The 10703-nt window shown below is 44.1% G+C and overlaps 1 long non-coding RNA gene across 1 annotated transcript; it reads left to right on the plus strand.

Moving 5' to 3' along the window:
* Positions 1-250: 250 nt before the first annotated feature.
* LOC139048405 (uncharacterized) lies at positions 251-1967 on the plus strand. The gene is made up of 2 exons (XR_011507667.1): positions 251-759; positions 1872-1967. It is a non-coding gene; the product is annotated as an uncharacterized lncRNA (long non-coding RNA).
* The last annotated feature ends 8736 nt before the right edge of the window (positions 1968-10703 follow it).

Genomic DNA, 10703 nt, shown 5'->3' on the forward strand with positions numbered 1-10703 from the left:
AATGAACGTCCAAGCGAACAAACAAAAAAGAAAGCATCGACAAATAAATTCACTTACACGCAGTTACCAGCCCACCTTTGCCCCATTTGATTTGATATCAGCCCATGTTTCTGGAAATAAATTTCCAGTGAAACTACCCGTAAACACAGAAAATGGCTTAGAGGTAGCGTAAAATAAATAGATTTGAAAGTAATACACACACATAGTTGAAAAGAATATTTGTTTTTATGCCTTGAAAACGAAACCGAAATTGAAATAACTTCCCCCGACGGGTGTCGCCGCTATCGCCGCTACGTCATTTCCTGCGTCTCGCGGCGGGCCGCCGGGAGCACATGTGTGTGTTCTCCGTGACATTCTTGAAGTTGTGAGTAATTAGATTGTTTTTTGCTGCGTTTAGGTTGTACCACCTCGTTGTTTTCGTGTACTTTTGTGCTCATCGACGCGAAGTGAGCGTCCGGAGTGAAGGCGACGCGATTATGCGTGAGAAAGAAGGGCACCAGCGGCCTACGACATCGGTGTTTCTTTGTGACAGTGTGTTTACTACGCCTACGACGGCCGTCATTCGTGGCGAAGGAGAAAACATCTTCCATTCGGCCTGAACAGTGATAAAGTGGACGTTTTGTTTTTCGGCGGAATGCATCGTCAACATGGTCCATCCACTACGTAAACGAAACGGCGTGCCCAGAGTACAGATCGTGACAGCGCTCCGCCTTCAAACCGAGGGCCTTTTGCAAGGCGCATGAACTGCTCATATAAAAGGTACGTACGTAGCCACGTTCAGCGTCGCGTTTTTTATGGTACGTCATTGTGGTAGTAATTTTCGCGTAATTTATTTAAAGGACAGCGCAAGGTGTGTTGTATGCGAGTGTAGTATATGTGCTCCAGGCGTAGCCTATGGGCACCGAATGTGAAAAAGAAAAAAAAATGAATGTTTCATTGTTCACGTGTCCTCAACTAGAGTTGTAGAGAATTAAGTACTGCTACGCGTCAGTATTCGGCGCAGGCAAGGAAATAATGCTTTGGTTTGACTAATTGGTTCGTTCTGTTACCAAAGATGGGCGCAGACTTATACCGGTGTCACACGGCCACTTTCGAGCACGATTGAGCGCGTTCTGGATCGAAATTGTCGACCGCGATTGGCTCCCGTCCACCGATTGTTCAACGAGGCCAAACGCGTCCAGAAATTCGATTCCAGTCAGGATCGATCGCGGCCAAAAGTGTGCAGTGTGACAACCGTATTAAATGTCGCTTGTGTACTTTCACTCAATTGTTATTATTTATTTATTTTTTTGTCGGAGGTCCCGTGGTAGGTAATGGCGCAGGCAGCTTGCAATGCTTGTGGTTTCATGACTAGAACTAATGCAAAACAAAAGAACCACGACCGTCCCGGCTATGTACTTATCAATCGCTTTAAGTTGTGCTCGTTTGTTATAGACGCTCTCGTGCTGTTGCGGATGAATGCGTGGTTGCGCTATTTGTTTATAAATTTATCTTTTTGTATAAATAAGCACACCGAGCCTAATCAATTTTTTTCTCGTCCTTGTACTCGTTTCTTGGTTTCACGCAGGCGTGCTTATTATTACTACTATTTGTTTTCTTGTGTGACCGAACCCTGCCTAAGGCGTCCTGTCAGTTGTCAACAGTATTTCTGAAATGAATTGCACTTAGCGTCTTACGGTTATTGTACGCTTCACTACCTTATTAATGTCTAGTTATAAAGTGTATGGTTATTGTAACTATTCTTGGCCTTTATATATGTATTTATTAAGCTGGTAAATGCTTAATTGTATTTGCAGTTTTGAGAGGTTCTTTTATTGAGTCGTCAATCTCGAATGGTATTAATGGTGGGTTGTTTTCTTGTGCCCATGCAGTTGCAGTCAGCATGAAGCAATTGCATGGGAACCGACTGGCTGTCTTGGGCCTACACGTTGCTGAAAAGACAGTGAAGACGTCTGACCCGACAGGTATACTTTTTTCATCACAATTGGCCTACATATTTTTTCCACCGGAGGATGAAGACCTCCCCCAGTGACCTCCAATTACCCCTGTCTTGCGCTAGCTGATTCGAACTGAAGCCTGCAAAATTTTTTGACTTCATCGTAGTCTACTTCTCTACCGTCCTTGACTACCCTTCTCTTCTCTTGGCATCCATTCTGTAACTCGAATGTGCCACCGGTTATCTGCCCTATGCATTACGTGGTTGAAGAAGGCACTTGGGCTAGTTGGTGCTCATTGCAGACTTGAGACATCAATAACTAGCGTGAAAAAGACATCAAGAAGCACATAAGAAAGAAGTCTAGACTTCAACTGAAATTTTTGCTACACAGAAACATGGAATGCACAGAATGTCGACGGACAGAAACGACACAGGAGCTATCGGAACAAATTTATGAACTGGTTAATTTCACTTACGAACATTCTTGGTAAGAGCCAGAGACGGGTGCTTACACACCTATTTCCCACTTTTTTGATGCAAAGTGGTTCGTATATTTCCCTATGTACCTGCTTCCGGAGCTGCCTGAGCACACAATTGCTTTGAAACTGCTCGGTGCATGAGCACGTATGGCGATGATTGGCCATGTGGCCACCAGCCACCAAGGCACTCAAAGCTGCCCTATGTGTCCTCAAGCCAAACAGGTCGGTGTTTAAACGACCGCTTGGGGGAACAAAGATAGGGCAGCTGTCATGGCTGGTGGCCATCTGGCCAATCATTGCTGTAAGTGCTCATTCACTGAGCAGTTTCAAAGCACTCATCTGCCCAGGCGGCTCTAGGTGCAGGTCGACATGAAAATATTCGAAGCACTTTGCATCGAAAAGCGGGTGATAAGTGTTTAAGCACCCCTTCCCTTGCTCTCGCCAAAAAAGAGTGTTCGTATCTCGAAATGAACCTGCCCATCGATTGGCTCCAATACCTCCTGTGTCAGGCAGGGAAAAGGAAAGATAAATGTTGCTTCCATGCGTTGAGGTCGCATCCCCTGAATCCTATGTTTCTGTGTAGCCAAAATTTCAGTTGAAGCCTAGAGTTCTGTCCTGTGTGCTTCTAGCTGTCGTCCGTTGTCTTTTTCGCGCTAGTTAATGATGTCTCACGTCTGCACTACATGGCCTGACCAGCTCCCTTTTTTTACTCTTTATGTCAGCTAGGATATCAGCTCCTTCATCTACTTTCTGAACCACGCTGCTGTCTTCCTTTTTCTGCTGCCATCAGGATAGGAGTGGACATGACAAATGAAACTGAATGTCATTTAGACAGAGGAGCAGTGAGACTTCCTGTGCTTTACCTTTTGCTGTTGTACATAATAGTTGAAATTACACCAACACATCTTTTCCACCTTGTGATTTTCCCATAGCTGTGGCAAATAAATATATAGGCTTTAAGAAACTAGAAATGCAGTTTGCCTAAGAAAGAGAATACTCTTGCACCTAAAGGTAATGTGTATGATGCTCTGACTCCTTTGATGCATGTGCCTTGAGAGGTGTTGACGTTGTTCTTCATTTCTTTCTCAGTAAGCTTTACTTGATGGGTCTGACTTTGTATAAAGAAATAAGTTCTAAAGAAACCATAATACCTAACAGGCAGAATTGTCGAGGTTGAAAGTCAAGTTTTCTTTCATGACATATTTTTTTCAGGCTGTACTAGTTGATCCATGATGTTCGACAGACAGCGCAGACTTGTACAAGGGACGTCAAAAGGGGCGAGAAATGGAACAAATGCTATCGCCTCTTTCTCCATCCTTTGTCGAGTTCACATTGTCTAACGTCATCGACCAATACCAACTAGCCCGTTTGCGTACCTGTACTAGTTGAGCCATTTATACTATGGTACTCTAAACCAAATGTGATAAATTCAAAATTGATGCCTTTTCTATCTTTGTACAAATACCTGTTTCATAAAATAGTTTAAAGTGTTATGGTTGATGTCATGTTTCGACACCACCATAACCTCATAAAATATCTTCATGGATGCAAAAGGTGCCTCTTGTGCAAGTTCCGTTCTAGCCTGACACGGGAAACAAACCTGGCAGAAGGTAGAGCACATGCTCTTTTGTAAACAAAACGCATGATTGCATTTTCTTCGCAGTTATTGCAATATTTTCTGATGTTTATCTGCATGAACATTAATTATCTCAGCTGCTAAAGACACGTCACTAGACACTGTGAGCAGAAAATGTGATTGTGCAGTACTGTTGAAGTCATGCAACATTATGTTTAAGCAAACTGGCAGGGATGCTAGCTGTTAAAAAGAAAAAGCTGACTTCTAGAAAAATTTGCACTCCTAAATGTGGAATTGAAATTCACTATGCTTATAAGCTACAAAAGATTTCCAGGATGATCAGACTAGTTACACTGGCCATTTGCTGATTCAATAAGGTTCACTGAAGCTTGTTTTTAAATTCACACTGTTTTTATGCAGGGTGATGATTTTCAGTCTTGTGGAATTTTTAAATATAGTCCTGTTGCATATAGCATAATTCCAGTCCTTGAGCAGGAATATTCAAACACGCAGATATATCTAGCACAAGAAATCGAAACATATTAAACTAAATAAAAAAATTATTATCTTTCGAATGAATTACATTATAGCTAATATAACCGAAAAGAAAGGGGCTTAACCAAGAAACCCGATGTTTATTAATCATATCCTAAGAAGCCAGCAAACACTGACACCAAGGACAAGTTAGGGTAAATTACTTGTGATTAACAAATGAAATAAAGAAATGATAAATTAATGGAAATGAAAGTGGATGAAAAACAGCTTGCTGCAGGTGGGGAACGAACCCACGTCTTTACATTACGCGTTAGATGCTTTACCAATTGAGCTACTGCGGGCGCCGTTTCCCCATCACTTTCTTGGGTATTTATGCTTCCTAGTAGAACGCTGGGAGTGTTTGCCAGCGCCACCACATATCTGGGGCATATCATCAACATCAACAACATCAACATATCATCAACATCAGGCAGACGAGTTGAATCGGGTCAATCGTAGGATCAAGCAACACCAGATTGCAGCAACACTCGCTATTTCCATTGGTTCAGTGAACCACATAATTAAAAACCTCCTGGGTTACAAGAATTGAACTTGTTGGCTATGCTTCGACTTTTTCATGTCAGTCGTCAGTTACCGTGACACCCTACAAGCGCAAGTCTTCTTGTAACGCAGGTCTTTAATGATGTGGTTCACTGAGGCAATGGAAATGGCGAGTGTTGCAATCTGGTGTTGCTTGATCCTGCGATTGCACCGAGTCAACTCATCTGCTGATGTTCATGACCCTCATCAGAAGCCATTGTGGGCCATCCATTTCGGTGCTGATCCGGGAGATTTGATGTGGTAGGATTTTGGTCTTTCACAGTCCTTGCCCACCTCTGCACAGTGCTGACGTCAACACAGGCATTCCTGTAAACTGCAGTCAAATGGCCATGAATGTTGATATGCACACAACCTTCCACAGTCAGAAATTCAATTACAGCCTGTTGTTTCAACTGGACATCACCACTGGATGCCATGAATTGCTCGATTACTCTGGAACGAGAAGAGATAGGAAGGCGAGGCAAGTGACATTCGATAGCTTAAGCATAAGTGCATCAATGAGAAAAAGTTCAAAATGTTTGCTATAATATTGGCAAAGTAGTGGGCTTGGAGGCAATAATTTCTGAATTGCCCTCATATAGTTGTGTAGCCTGTCTCTCCTACATTCATGATGTGGCAGATTAAATGCCTTATTCTTTCGAAATAACGATTTCCTGGAAGTAAGCATTATCTGTGCTTGTTTTCTTTAACCTGCTCTTCATGTGATCTTGAAATATTAAAGTGAATGATGCAGGGAAGCGCTGCTAGTCATGTTTCGTGTACTTTTCCTGACATTAAATTGCAACAAATCATTTTGCAGGTAAAAAAGAAGCAGATGGCTACAGTGATCAATGAAGAAATGGCTTCATCTATGATGGCTCACCTTAGGACATTGGAATGGAGCTAAAAAAGGCATCATCATCCTCGCCTGTGCCCTGGAACTTTGGTTTGAATGAGACTGTTCTTCAATGTAGAACGGCCGCAAGACTTGTCACCACAAGGCATAGTGCAAGCTCAAAATATTGTACAGGAGGCTAGAATAAATGACCCTCCATGCAGTCACTCTGTATCTGTGATAAATGGGACCATTTCACGCAGAACACTCACAAGCGATAATGTGTTTTCTCTCAAAGTTGCTATGCAGTGCGTTTGTAAACACATTACTTATTGTATGCACACCATACATAACATTTCTGTGTGCTAGCCTAAGTGTAGACTTAGAAACAAACAATGAAGTGCATATGTACCCGCTTCCACATGCCGTACTTCAAGGGCTATTATATTGCTCATTACACCCGATAGGTGAAGGGGTAATATATTCCTGATCACACCCTTACACCCCATGGGTCGAAGGGTAATATGTTGTTCAAAACACCCTCAAGGGATAGGGTGTTATTGGAATATAGAATAACCATCATAAGGGTGTAATTCCCTATAAAACCCAGCTTTTTCAAGGGTGCTAGGGGGTTAGTTATAGACACCGAAAAAAACCCTTAGGGGTGTAAATTATTTTACAGTGTACCGCCGTTTTCCTCCTCGCTCTCTCTTCGCTATCACCGCCTTTCTTGCGCCGCTGCGCTCCACGTTCGCTCTTTCATCCGTCGCCGCACGCGTTTCCTCGGTTGCGCCGAGAGACGCTGGTGCTGAACGCAGTAATGAGAACTTAAGTGCTGCGCTCTAAAGCATCCAACCCGGAGTAAGTAGTACATCCAGTAGCGCGCATACATAGATTGTAAGTATACTAATAATGTCAGGCTTGGAAAAGCTCTAACTGTGCACTCTAAACGCAATTGAGCCGAAAAGGGCATACTAAGGGATGTGACCTCCCTTGAGACTACGTGCCTGAAAACCGTGCTCCCTTACAGTGGTTCAGAAAAGTTCAGCGTCATCCATTTCGCTCCCTCGCAAAATGGGGATGAAAGAAGCAGAAAGAACCTCAATTCTACATCCTTTTTAAGAGGGAGGTTAGAAGATAGAGGCCTCCCTTTAGCGTAAACGGAGTTCTCTGTTTCTTATTTTATGCGTTATTTTACTTTATTACACACATCTGTGAGAAGGAGATGAGAAAGGAGAGATATATTGTCCAAGTGGTTGCCTTTCTTTCTTTTCATTTCTCGAAATTTATACATTTCCAGGGTGCAAGCCAGCTTATTTAGGGCGATATAATAGACGATTTGTTCGTCTCGTCCTGTTGCGCTGCCAGAACCCCCGGTCGGCACCTGACGACCTGACTTCGGAAGCGGAACCATGCAAAACTTTGATGGCTTCGCCCGTAGAATGTCCTCGCTTCTGCTTGTTTTCCCATCAACTAAAAGTGAAACTGAAGGCCAAGCCCTCGAAGCGCCACTGTCGTCGGCGCCGGTGACGGCACCTGTTTTGCTCTTCGTAGTTCTGCGTGTGTGTCTATGTGCGTTCCTACGAGAGAATTACGTACGGCGGCCGTCGGAGAGTGTTGCGTGTAATGTGGAACCTCACAAGAATACCTGCCCCATTGCGCAGCACGGCGGTGATCGGCCACCGCGTAGCCATCGCCTTGTGATCTGTGTACTACAATTTGCGCGTTTCGGATTACCGCTTGCCCAGTCGCCTCATGTTTCACGCTGCCTTATATATTCAGCTGCGGTGCTGAGTACGGCGCGGACCCATTGCGTAATGCACATAATGCTCACACCTTTTATGTTGCGGTGTTGAGACCCGTCGGTCCGCTCAAGAAAACTCAAGGAGCTAGTGCCGCCCGAAACAGAGACATTGTTTTTTTTTTTTTTTTTCAATTTCTCCCGTTTTACGTGCGGGAACCACGATCTGATTACGAGGCACGCCGCATGCAGTTGGGGACTTCGGATTAATATTGATCTCCTGGGGTTCTTTACCGTGCACAGCCACGGCACGCAGGCGTTCTTGCACGCCACCGCATCGAAGTGCGGCCGCCGTGTCTAGGATTTGATCGTGAAACCTCGTGCTTAATACTAAGCACAACCCCAAGGACACATAGCAAACACGGCGGGTCAAAGAGTGTTTTATTTTCGTCATGAGATGAGTTTGATAACCATTCCCTAAGTGTCGATATAGGTTGTGACAGCGAGTTTTGTCACAGCAACATTACTTTAAGGCGGCAAATTACTCTTATGCAGCATGAACAATGCAAACAGCCAGCCTGCTTCTGTGTTAAATGGAGGCATGCAGTGTGTGCACACTATCATGTTCATATAAATTTATAAGTTTTGTGAAATAAGCTTAAAACTGCATGCATGCATTTTCACTGGGAAATCTGTACCAGCACTTTCTTGTACCAAATCGTCTATGCAAAAAAGTTTGTGCATTAGAAATAAATTTCAGGCAGTTACAGCATACAATTTCTTTTTCTTAATTAATAAAGGGAAAATCAGACATCCACCAGTTCGTAGCAATTGCTACAAACGAAGCCCATACGGGTTCCTCGAAAGAAAAGCCTCAGAGTAGAAGAAAAATTCGTCCTGGTCCAGGACTCGAACTCGGGACCACCTTCTTTCCGGGGAAGCCGCTCTACCATCGAAGCTAGCCAGGCGGCTAGCAGATGGCAGGGCGAAGTCGAATTTGTCGACAACACACGAAGCAATGATAAGCGTTTGACGTAGTAGTTCTGCTCAACTACTACGTCAAACACTTGTCTTTGCTTCGTGTGTTGTCGACAAATTCGACTTCGCCCTGCCGTCTGCTAGCCGCCTGGCTAGCTTCGATGGTAGAGCGGCTGCCCCGGAAAGGCGGTGGTCCCGGGTTCGAGTTCCGGTCCAGGACGAATTTTTCTTTACCTCTGAGGCTTTTCTTTCGAGGAACCCGTATGGGCTTCCTTTGTAGCAATTGCTACGAACGGGTGGATGTCTGATTTTCCCTTTAACATTTACTTCTCTCAACCTTGCGGGTTTCCGCAGAACTACTACGTCAAATTTGTTTTTCTGTATGCAGACACCAACTGCGTTTTCATAGTCATGTATTGCACGTTTTACCAGTGCTGAAAAGGATAGATAAATGGAATAAATTCAAAGAAGCCTGCGAATTTGTCTGCTTGGTCAGGCTTTGATGTATTGTATTAACATCTGTTCATGTGCAGATGTCGTGTGAATGCATACTTGGACTTTAGTTACGTTTCACTGCATTAAAAGAAAGCACCTAGCCAATCTCAATTCTTTTTCTTGTTTTTTGCCCTTGGTGTCCACATACCTGAATGTATTCTGAGGTTTTGTACCAAGACAACGGCAGGGCATCACACATGCTAGAAACATTAAAACAAAGAACAAGGAATGTGGCACGAATTATCCACAGAGTCACAAAACGACAAAGAGGCTTCAAAGAAGCGGAGGCAGTCAGACTTGTGGAAGCATTCATTATTAGCAGGGTGACCTATAGCCTCCCCTTTCAAATACTAAATAAGGCTGAAATGTCTAAAGTGAGCTGCATCATCAGGGCAGTTAGGGCTCCCAAAAACACAAGTGCCAAAAATCTGGAGGCTCTTGGTATTCACAACAAACATGAAGAACATGCCACAGCAGTGGCCACGCCTCAGACACAACGTCTGAATTCGACAAAACAAGGAAAGGCCCTATTGCAAAAGGTGGGATATCCCCTGAGAGCGCAGTATGGCTGGGAAAAAACAGTTTCGCTACCCATACAAACAAGAGAGAAAATTATAGTTTCACCAATCCCAAAGAATATGAGCACGAAACACCACCAAAGCAGAAAAGCGCAATCAAAGGCTTTACAAAAGAAATATGAAAGAAATTCAGACATATACTACACAAATGCTTGTAGAGTGGCAGCAGACAAATTCACAATAGTGGCCTTCAATCGGTTCACAGTAATAACAACCTCCATTCGTAACCCTTCGACCTGTACCAAGGATGCAGCAGCCATAGCACTGGCCTTTCGAGGTGCAGAAGTAAAAGAAACAATCTGCATTGGCCATGGTGTACCTCTAAGGCAGCATCCTATTCGTTGATGACGGGTACCGTCCCACGCAAAATTCACAGAATTGCACCAGGTGCTAATTTGGTGCCCGGCGCATTCTGGACTCGAGGGAAATGAGAGGGCAGACTGAACTGCTTGGGCAATGAGCATCCGAGCACTAGTCGGTACTTTCAAGGAACCCCCCATTGACCCACGCCACACCTTCGAAAACCAGCAAAAAGAGAGACAAAAATACAGCCGCCCACACCCCAACCTTATGGGAGAACAGGCCAGGGAATGGCACTGTGTACAGACTAACACATATCTACACCTACAAATACTCAGTAAGATACACCCTGCATTCTATGAAAGTACGTGTTCTTGGTGCGGGGAGCTGCCAACTATTGCCTATGTAACATGAGTGTATAAACTACAGCCTCCAAATTCCAATTCAGCCCTTACGGCGCAAGTGCCAATAAGAGACACTGGGATGTTTGGCTTGCTATTGAAGATGGAGGGAGCCAGAGAGCTCTTCTCGATCAAGCCCAGCAAACCACAGAGACCAGTGGAGCCCTGAACTGAGGGACACACCGACCGCCCATACCACTAAGAGAAATAAAGTTTATACTACTACTACTTGCCCTTAGTGCTATCAGCCATCAAGTTTACGAGCAATTACAAAGGAGCCACATGTCACTTTATTCACTCAGTTTCCATC

Source organism: Dermacentor albipictus, chromosome 8 (genome assembly GCF_038994185.2).
Source record: "Dermacentor albipictus isolate Rhodes 1998 colony chromosome 8, USDA_Dalb.pri_finalv2, whole genome shotgun sequence".
NCBI classification, from domain to species: domain Eukaryota; kingdom Metazoa; phylum Arthropoda; class Arachnida; order Ixodida; family Ixodidae; genus Dermacentor; species Dermacentor albipictus.